Genomic DNA, 9,325 nt, shown 5'->3' on the forward strand with positions numbered 1-9,325 from the left:
TAAACAAACAAGAGACAATAAAATGAATAAAACAGGAATAAACACTAAAATAAATAGTTTCATTGCTTTTTAAAAAACAATATATAAATGCAAACCATAAAACACTTTTTTTGCTGTTAGCAATCCAAAACACAATATTTAATATTTTTTAATTATTAGTAATGCTGGAAATCATGTTCACTAACGCACATTATAATATTCTATATATTATATTAGGTGTTTATTAATTATCGCTATCCATTATTTGACTATAAACATTATTACATAGCTATTATAAAATTGAAACTATTGATTATAATAATTGTTGAATGGCTAATAAATAGTTCTTGTAATAATCAGTGCGCAAATAATAACCCCAATATTTAACGGGGCCAAATTAATGAAACTTAATGCTTTATAAACAACCTTTTAATCACTGAATAATTCTTATAACCATTAGTTGTTTATAAATAAAGTTCATAGCTGGATTATAAAACAATCATTAATTAATTAAACACTGACAAAGTGTTACAAATATCTGGTAAATATACAGTAATGGAAAAAATGATTAGACCACCCTTGTTTTCTTCAATTTCTTGTTCATTTTAATGCCTGGTACAACTAAAGGGACATTAATTTGGACAAATGTAATGATAACAACCAAAATAGCTCATTAGAGTTTAATTTCTGATATCTGAGCTGATATCTAGACATTTTCCATGGTTTTCTTGATAATAACCAAAATCATTAACAAAAAAAAAAATATGGAAATGGCGAGATATCAGCTCTTAAATTAAACTCTTATGAGCTATTTTTGTTGTTATCATTATATTTGTCCAAACAAATGTACCTTTAGTGGTACCAGGCATTAAAATGAACAAGAAAGCAAAGAAAAAAACAAGGGTGGTCTAATAATTTTTTCCATGCCTTTGTCATGTTTATAGATGTTGTTGTGGATGATTGTAAAAAATAAAGCAGTGATAATGAAAACAAAGCAAAAGCTGCAACTGAGTTGCTCTCTAATCTTCTCAGAGGTTAATGGTCCACTGAGTCAGTGTAGCGACGCGGTCTCGTCCTTGACTCTTTGTTGCCTCCCTGCACCACATCACGTCTCATTTTTCACATTATCTCAAGTGGCTACGCGCTAATCCTTTTAGCATTCCCTGCATAGTCTGCTCTTGAGTGAGTTGCAACAGGTTGTGTTTATAGACAAGGAGGCCTCTGTGTGGCCTGATGCTATGTCTACGGGCCGACCCTCCATCCTGTCTGCAGACTCCTCCTGACACGCTTTGTCTCTTCTCTCCTTCTAAGACCTGACTCAGCTTTTGTTTCCTCATGCACCAGCTCACAATGAATTCAAAACTTTAAACTATTTTTACTTTATGCTGACACGTCTCCCCTTGTCTCAGAGCTGAAAAATAGCAGGTGATTCTTTTTGGAGTTGGTCCACTTATTGTCAGTACACTGAAGAAAAGTTTAACCTTTTGGGAATTGTGCTGAAAGTTAAATTAGAAGATTGATACCACTCTCAGTACACAATTAGCTTAGCTTAGCATAATGATTTGAAGCAGAGGGAACAGCTAGCCTAGCAGCCTAGCGACTGATCAAAAAAAAAAAGGTGTGTCTAAAAACAAGATAAAAACACTAAATCTGAGGGAAATTATCTCGCTGCATGGACGGATAATTTCACTTGAAATTATTTCTTAAATTAAGATTATTAAATCTGGAAATAAGCATGTTGAACGCTTAAAACAAGATAAATTAAAGCTGCAACCGAGCAGAGTTCACTACAAATTATTTGTTTCTTACCAAGATAAAAAAAACTTTAGATTTAGAAGTGTTACATAATTAATCTTGTTTTGAGAGTTAATTTCTTATTTTAAGCATTCAACAATAACAAAGCAGGAAGTAGAAGATATAACTACAGCTTAACTTTCATGATCAGGAGGCTGGTGGATGGATCAAACAGACACAGGACTGTTTGACGACCGCATTATGTGTCTTGTTTGAAACTAAAACAAACTTGTAGATAAACTTACATGAATATGTCACCAATGCAACCACACGATGCTTTGTGTACACAAACCCTGTTCTTTTATCCTAAGCTTAACTACTTAGTTTTGTTGCTTTAACATAACAAAGTAGTTCCATATTACAACAACAAATAGAAAGTTCATATTTCATAAGCGATCATACAAACGAACCTATTTGCAAGAGTTTTTGAGAGCCACAAAAACCTGTTTATAAAAATATGTAGATTTGGTATCATAATGAGCCTCATTAAGTCCTGCTGTGAATTACAAAATGTCTCCACATCCAAATAAAATCAAGATTACAAGTTACTCCATTATTCGCCGTCCACGGAGCAGCTCCAGAGTTTGTCTGAAGAGGACTTCATCAGCTTGACGAGAGGCTTTGAATTTACAAAAGAAACAACTATATGATTTCTATTTCAGGAGGGACATTCCCTTTAAAGAAGCCCAACATGTTTTAAGGACATTTAAGGATATCATCTGACACAATCCCTCAACTCCTTTTTTGCAGACAGTGAAGAAAATTTTGCTGGCTGGTTTGTTTCTTTAGATAGCCCTAAAGTCTTTAAGTCTCTTGCAGCAACACATACAGTGTAACAGTGCAGTACAGTGCTCCATCCCTTCACCACACTTCCCTTTTCCTCTTTCTGTCTTTCCCAAAGCAGGAGAAAACAATAGCCCTCCTGTGTGTCCGTGTCTATGTCAGTTACTCTGACCGGAGGGCCTGCTGTGACATCCTGTTTGGGGTTCATAGGACAAGGTTTAAACATATGGTCATGTTTTGGGTTTGGCCTTTCTTTCTCAGTCTGCCTGGAAATAAACACACAACAGCTGGTACTGTAGAGGACAATTCAGATTTCATTATTACAGGGTTTAGTTTGGTTTCAGCTTTTTGGGGGGGAAAGTTGAGCTGGTGTACCTGTTTAAAAACTTTCTCTTTTTTTTTTGGTGTGCTTGCAGAAAATGCCTGGTTTGAGGAGTGGACGATAAACTGGCAGGGATCCACTACCACTCCAGGCTTTGATGCTGCTGATGTGGTTTTCCACCCGCATTAAAAATCACCACAGGGGGTCCAGAGACCTCCTGCTTTACACTTTTTTTGCCCACCAGCAAATCCTGTCCAGCAACATTATGACCCAATTATGACTTCACAAACCGGTTTGGAGTTTTTAACCGAATAAAGCATCTCTTGAAACTTTCACAAAACTATTCTGGGCAATGTAACAACCCACAGATGTAAGTTAAACTGCTTGTAATCCACATGTGGCTTTACATTTTGTGTCCTACTACCACAAAAGCATAACAGACTTATTTCCAGGGCAACAAATGACAATCTGATTCCCTTTTTCGCCCAGAGTTTTAAACTCACTGTGGTCTTGAACGCTTCTGGCAACTGTCATAACAAGATTTTTTCAGTGTCACATCACAGAACATGAACTTCTTTTGGGCTAAAAACCTCCAGTCCAGCTGTTTGACAACAAGGCCAGTCAAATATTATCACTCTGTGTCTGACTGGCTTCTAGCTACACTGCAAAAAAAGAAAAGTTGGGTGAACTCAAAATTTCAAGGCAACATAATTCGATAAAATCTTAAGTTGGACAATTAAACTAAATATTTAAAGTTTTGTTTTTGAGTTTGATCAACTCTGAATTTCTCTGGCACGATTGTAACGCCGCTATGAATTTCAGCTAATGTTGTGACCACAATTTTGAGTTAGCATTGATACGCTAATGGCTACTCTTGTAGCTGTAACAAGCAGCGCCGCTAGCATCAGCTAGCCGCTAGCATCAGTTAGCCACTAGCTTTCGCTAATGACCGAATTTAACAACAAAGAGATAAGAGTTAGCAGAACTATTGTCCCTTGTTTTGAACCCCAACTTAAAGATATAAGTAACAACAACTCACAAACTTGTTTTTGAGCATACAACTGGCTTCCTTTGTTGTGCTAACTTACATTATTGCCCTAAATGTCAGTCATTTATATTTCCAAGTTTTACCAAATTAAATCACTGTTTTAGGCACAAAAATACAAGTTGTCTTTTTTGCAGTGTATGATGCATTTGTAGCTGGGATTTTTTTTCCTCATGTGCTCTGAGAAGCAATAATGTGTGTCAGGGTTAGCATGGGTTGTGAAGTGTGTCAAATCTGGCCTAGTTCTTCTGCGCCAGCAGCTCCAGCAGACTGTGGGTGCCTACGCTTGAGAGACGCTCGGTTCATGACTCAGGGACAGAGGGGCTGAACACACAAAACTAGCACAAAGCTCTAGATGATCTGCCAGTACAAGAATAAAACATGATAGCCAATTAGCAGCTGTTACCAAGACAGTTTCATCAGTGATGTGCTAGATATATCAAAAAGCTACAAGCACTGGGGACTCTGTAGTGAAGCTGCAGTGGTCTGGAGCTGAAGTTACTGGTGAGGAGAGCTATGTCCCAGTTCCTGACTACTTAGATTTTTAACCCTTTATCGGCCGAATAACTATGTTTGGTAACTTCAGGTAATATTTCGAGAAAAAAGTTGCAAATTTACTAGATTAAAGTGGCAAATCTACAAGAAAAAAAGTCGCAGATTTAAGATATTTAAAGTGGCAAATCTGTGCGAAAAAGTGGGAAAAAACAACTTTTTTCTCCCAGATTCACCATTTTAAATCTCATAAATCTGCATATTTTTTTCTCGTAGATTCACCACTTTAATCTCGTAACGTTTTTTCTCAAAATATGACCCCCTCCCCCGGGTCTGTATGTTTCTTTTACACATTCTGGCTGTATGTAATATCCTCCAATATTCTCTAAGGTTGAAATTTGGAATTTGTAAGTATTTCAATGAGTGCCCTATTAAGGGTTAAGGGTTTATTCCCTAAACATTGGAAAAACTGCAAAATTATGTATACTCAGAGATGTCGGTGTGCATAATAAATCTGAATGATGACAGGCACTCCTGTCCCACATTGCAAAGCAGAACAGAAACTTTATCACCCACACAGAGCTGGAAATGTAGGAATGGTGCAGAAAGAGCTTCAGGAACAGAAAAAATATAAATAATTTAAGTATTCATGCAGTATGACAAATGTGTTTTCTTTTTGTTTACTGGTTACTCAATATGACACGGATGCCTCTATATGACCTACATAAGCAAATGAAATCATCATATGTCTGTCCCCGGGTCCAGTTCAACCATTAAACTAGATGAAACGATGTATGGACTGGAAGAGCCTATGTTTACGTTTTGACATGCAAAGTTTGGTATTAAGTAATACGATGGCGAGTTAACCCTTTGATGCACAACATGGGTCTAAAGTGACCCAGCTAAGTTTTTATACTCTATGTCTTTCAGTATTGCAGGTTTTCCTCAAATAACTTGTTTTTGATCATCATACATCCTAATTTTTTTGTTTTCATTTCTTACTTTTTCTTATGGGGCGGCTGTGGCTCAGTTGGTAGAGCGGGTTGCCCCCCAACCAAAGGGTTGGTGGTTCGATCCCTGACCGTCGCAGCCTACATGTCGAAGTATCCTTGAGCAAGATACTGAACCCCAAATTGCGTTCATTGGTGTGTGAATGAATTCCCAAAGGTGGCACCGTTTAGGGTAGCCTCTGCCACCAGTATGAATGTGTGTGTGAAAGGGTGAATGAGCGCAGTCTGTAGAGTAAAGCGCTTTAACTGGTCGCAAAGCAACTAGAAAAGCGATATATAAGTGCAGGTGTGACAAAATCGAGATCCGCGAGATTAAACTTGATGATATTTCTCGTCGCTTTAAAAATCAGTCTCGCGAGATTTGTGAGTAATCCAAACTTCTATTTGTTACCTGTGGGGAGAGTAAAATGAAAAGAAGAGGAGGAAGCAGCAAGCAGCCAGAATGACGTCGCAGGGGCCGGCGGTTCGTTAAGAAGGTTAAGAACGAATCAAAGCGGCACAGTCCTGCTAACAGGCTAACAGTTAGCTCTGTAGCAGTACAGTGTGTATGTGCTGCAGGAGGTGTTCACTTAGTGATCTCTGTTTGTTTACAACAAGCACCGGACACTCTGTGCACAGTTAGCGATGCCGGTTAATTCAAGATCGCTATGTTTATGATAATTAGCCATGCTGCTTTGTTTTGATCAGCTGCTGATGTTGTTCAGTTAGTGATGATGGCCACAGTTGCGTCTCCCGTCTTTAATCCGTCGTGTATGTGATCACGGATCACGGTCAAAACTGTCGCTAAGCGATTAGCATACTTCACCTCTGCAGTCTCATTAATCCCTCTGGGGGATTTTATTTTTTTCTTTATCTTATTTTAACTTTTTCAAGTTGTGGAAGAAGAAGTTTATTAAAAACTCCTGCTTACATCATGCATGTAAAGAGTTATAATAAAACATTTAAAAATATATGTGCAACTGGGTTAAATAAAAGTCTGTTGGTCCAGTCATATATTTTGTCATTGTAGTTTTCTTAAAATCTCGACTCGTCTCGTTCTCGTGGACCCAATATCGTGTCTCGTCTCGTCTCGTGAGCTGAGAGTATCGTCACACCCCTACCATTTACCATTTACTTTTTGAATAAAAACCCTTTTTTTATCACTACGCTTCTAATGCCGTGGGTGAGCCAACAACACCAAACCTTGGATGTTTATCAAAAGGTTGCATGTACAAATAAATAAGAACAAGATATGTGTTCGTCGTAAATTGTTCAAGATTTAAAATGTCAGACCTGTATTAAGTTTTGGAACTTGAGAGGCAGTTATAAAGTCCAGAAGGCACCAGAACGTAACCCTGCAGTTTGATTTGATACAGTCGCAGACTCACAACTGGAAGACTAAAATAAAATCCTCATAAGTGATTCCAAGGAATGGTTGGAATGATAAGACAAGACAGCAGCGATCAAATCAGTTATGTAACGCTGAATCCAACGTGCAACAGCTGGCTTGCATCTGGAAATTCAACCTACCAGTCAAGAAGAGAACAAAGTTATAACTGTGATATTACACCAGATCCTTACACTACACCAACATCTACTAGCTTTAACCCTCTGGAGTCCACAAAAGCGCCAGAGCACAACTTCATGACGTAGAAACGAGGCAGCATGGAGCCCTGCTGTCAGATTTTCTCTAAAGTTTTGGCTTTTCCAGAAGTTTCCATGTCCAATTTAATGCATCAACTCTTTTTCAGCAATGGTTAAAATCACCACGACCAAAGTGTAGTAACATGATTTTAATTTTTTTCAGAGATTTTGCAGATTTTGCAGATTTTGCAGTGTGCGTTACAACATTTTCAATGCAATCTTTAGCATCTCAAATAGTCTTTATTGTCATTATATAGTTCACTATACAACGGAATTGAAAATGCCACTGCATAAGGTGCATAGCTGCATAGTTATGACAATCATAACACAAAACAACATGAGTAAAAACATTTAAAAATACCGAGCTAAACAAGAACAAAAACAAGGACATGTGATGTAATAAATAAGTATAAAAATAAATAAATGACTACTGAAAATGCTATAATTTATAGATGAGGTAGATTGAATGTTTTGCACATATCAACTGTATTGCACATGTCCGTTTTATTGCACCTTTTAGTTAATTTATCCTGTGTGGGTGATGAGTGTTAAGAGTTGTGAAACTGAAAACTTATAAATAAAATATGTAAAAAAAAAAAGAAAAAAAAAAGAAGGGAACAAAGTACCTGCTTATTGTCCGAACACACCACAAAGCAATGCCAAACTTTTCCTTCTAAGCGGCTGAAATCTTAAACCTTGTGTTTTTTGGCAATTGTGTATCTTTTTAAAATAATTTTGGGTCATTTTTGGGTCATTTTGTGTCTATTTTAAATAATTTTGTGTCTTTTTTGGTCATTCTGTGTCTTTTTTTGGTCATTTTGTTTCTTTTTTAAGTAATTTGGTTTTGTAATTTTGTGTCTTTTTCTGTCATTTTGTGTCTTTTTTAAGTAATTTTGTTTTTTTCTGTCACTTTGTGTCTTTTTGTTTTGTCTTTTTTTTGTAATTTTTTCTCATTGTCCGAACACACCACAAAGCAATGCCAAACTTTTCCTTCTAAACGGCTGAAATCTTAAACCTCTGTTGGCAGGAGGTGGCGGGGGTCTGTACCCCCACCTCCGTAACAAAAACCATCCCTGAGCTGGAGGTATCCTATAGCTGCGTCAGGTCATAAATCAGAGGAGTGGCCCTTTTCATTCCCCTTCTCTCATGCGTGACCTGTGTTCCCAGGGGGTCAGGGAGATGGCTGAGCTCGGGGCCTGTGGGAAACCTGACCAGGAGCCACAGGTTCCTCTTCAAATAACCATCTGACGTCAGGAGAGATACAGCAGAACAACGGGGGGACGGACTGCCGGAGGGGCTCTGCTTCCACTGAAACTTACACGAAAAGGAGACAAAAGTTTTATGTTTTATTCCCAGAGAGCAGCGAGGTCAGTTGACCCTCATTGTTGAACCAACTGCAGCTGGGTTAAACTAAAAACTGAACTGGTTTAGGTGTTTCATGGGTCAAATACATTGATATGCATGCACCAGCTGAACAACAATGCTTTTATTCCTGTAGTTTTCCACACATCTGGACATTTTCCATGGTTTTCTTGATAATGATTTTGGTTATTATCAAGAAAACCATGGAAGATGTCTAGATATCTGCTCTTACCCTTTGGAGTTTGCGGCTATTTTGTCAGTTTGCCATGCCATGTTTGTATCATTGTTTTCAGCACAACCTCACCATGACCTGATTATTATTTTTTTCATTTTGACTTACTGGATCAACATTTTAAACACAAAAAAACACACATGAAATGACAAAAATCCACATAACAACCCACTTAAAACACATGAAAACACACCAAAAACACATACTTTTTACAAAAACCACCCAAAAAATTACAAAAAACACACATAAAACACACACAAAAATTGACAAAAATCACACAAAAAACATTAAAGACAAAATATTGCATTAAAAATTCTGAATTCAAACTGCTAAATTTGAAAAACCTCTGCAAAAACTTACACTTGGTGGTAATTTTAAGTCTCTTCCTGGTCACTATGTGTCTTTTTGAGTGACATTTTGGAGGTGAAAACCACAGGGGCCCCTGATACTTTGGGCCCGGTAGGCCCAGTCAGTCCACGTCTGTAATAAACATTTATGCCTGTCATATAAGTACAACTCAATTCTGACTGATATAGCAGAAGAAATGTTAATGGATTAGATGTTCGGTCGTATTATGAGCATAAAATCCATTTTCCATCAAACATATTTTGAGCAGCCTCCACAGAACAGCACGCTAACATAAGACTTTTATTTTATTTTCATTATTTAATGTTCTTTATTGT

The sequence above is a fragment of the Centropristis striata genome, chromosome 8 (assembly GCF_030273125.1).
Source record: "Centropristis striata isolate RG_2023a ecotype Rhode Island chromosome 8, C.striata_1.0, whole genome shotgun sequence".
NCBI classification, from domain to species: domain Eukaryota; kingdom Metazoa; phylum Chordata; class Actinopteri; order Perciformes; family Serranidae; genus Centropristis; species Centropristis striata.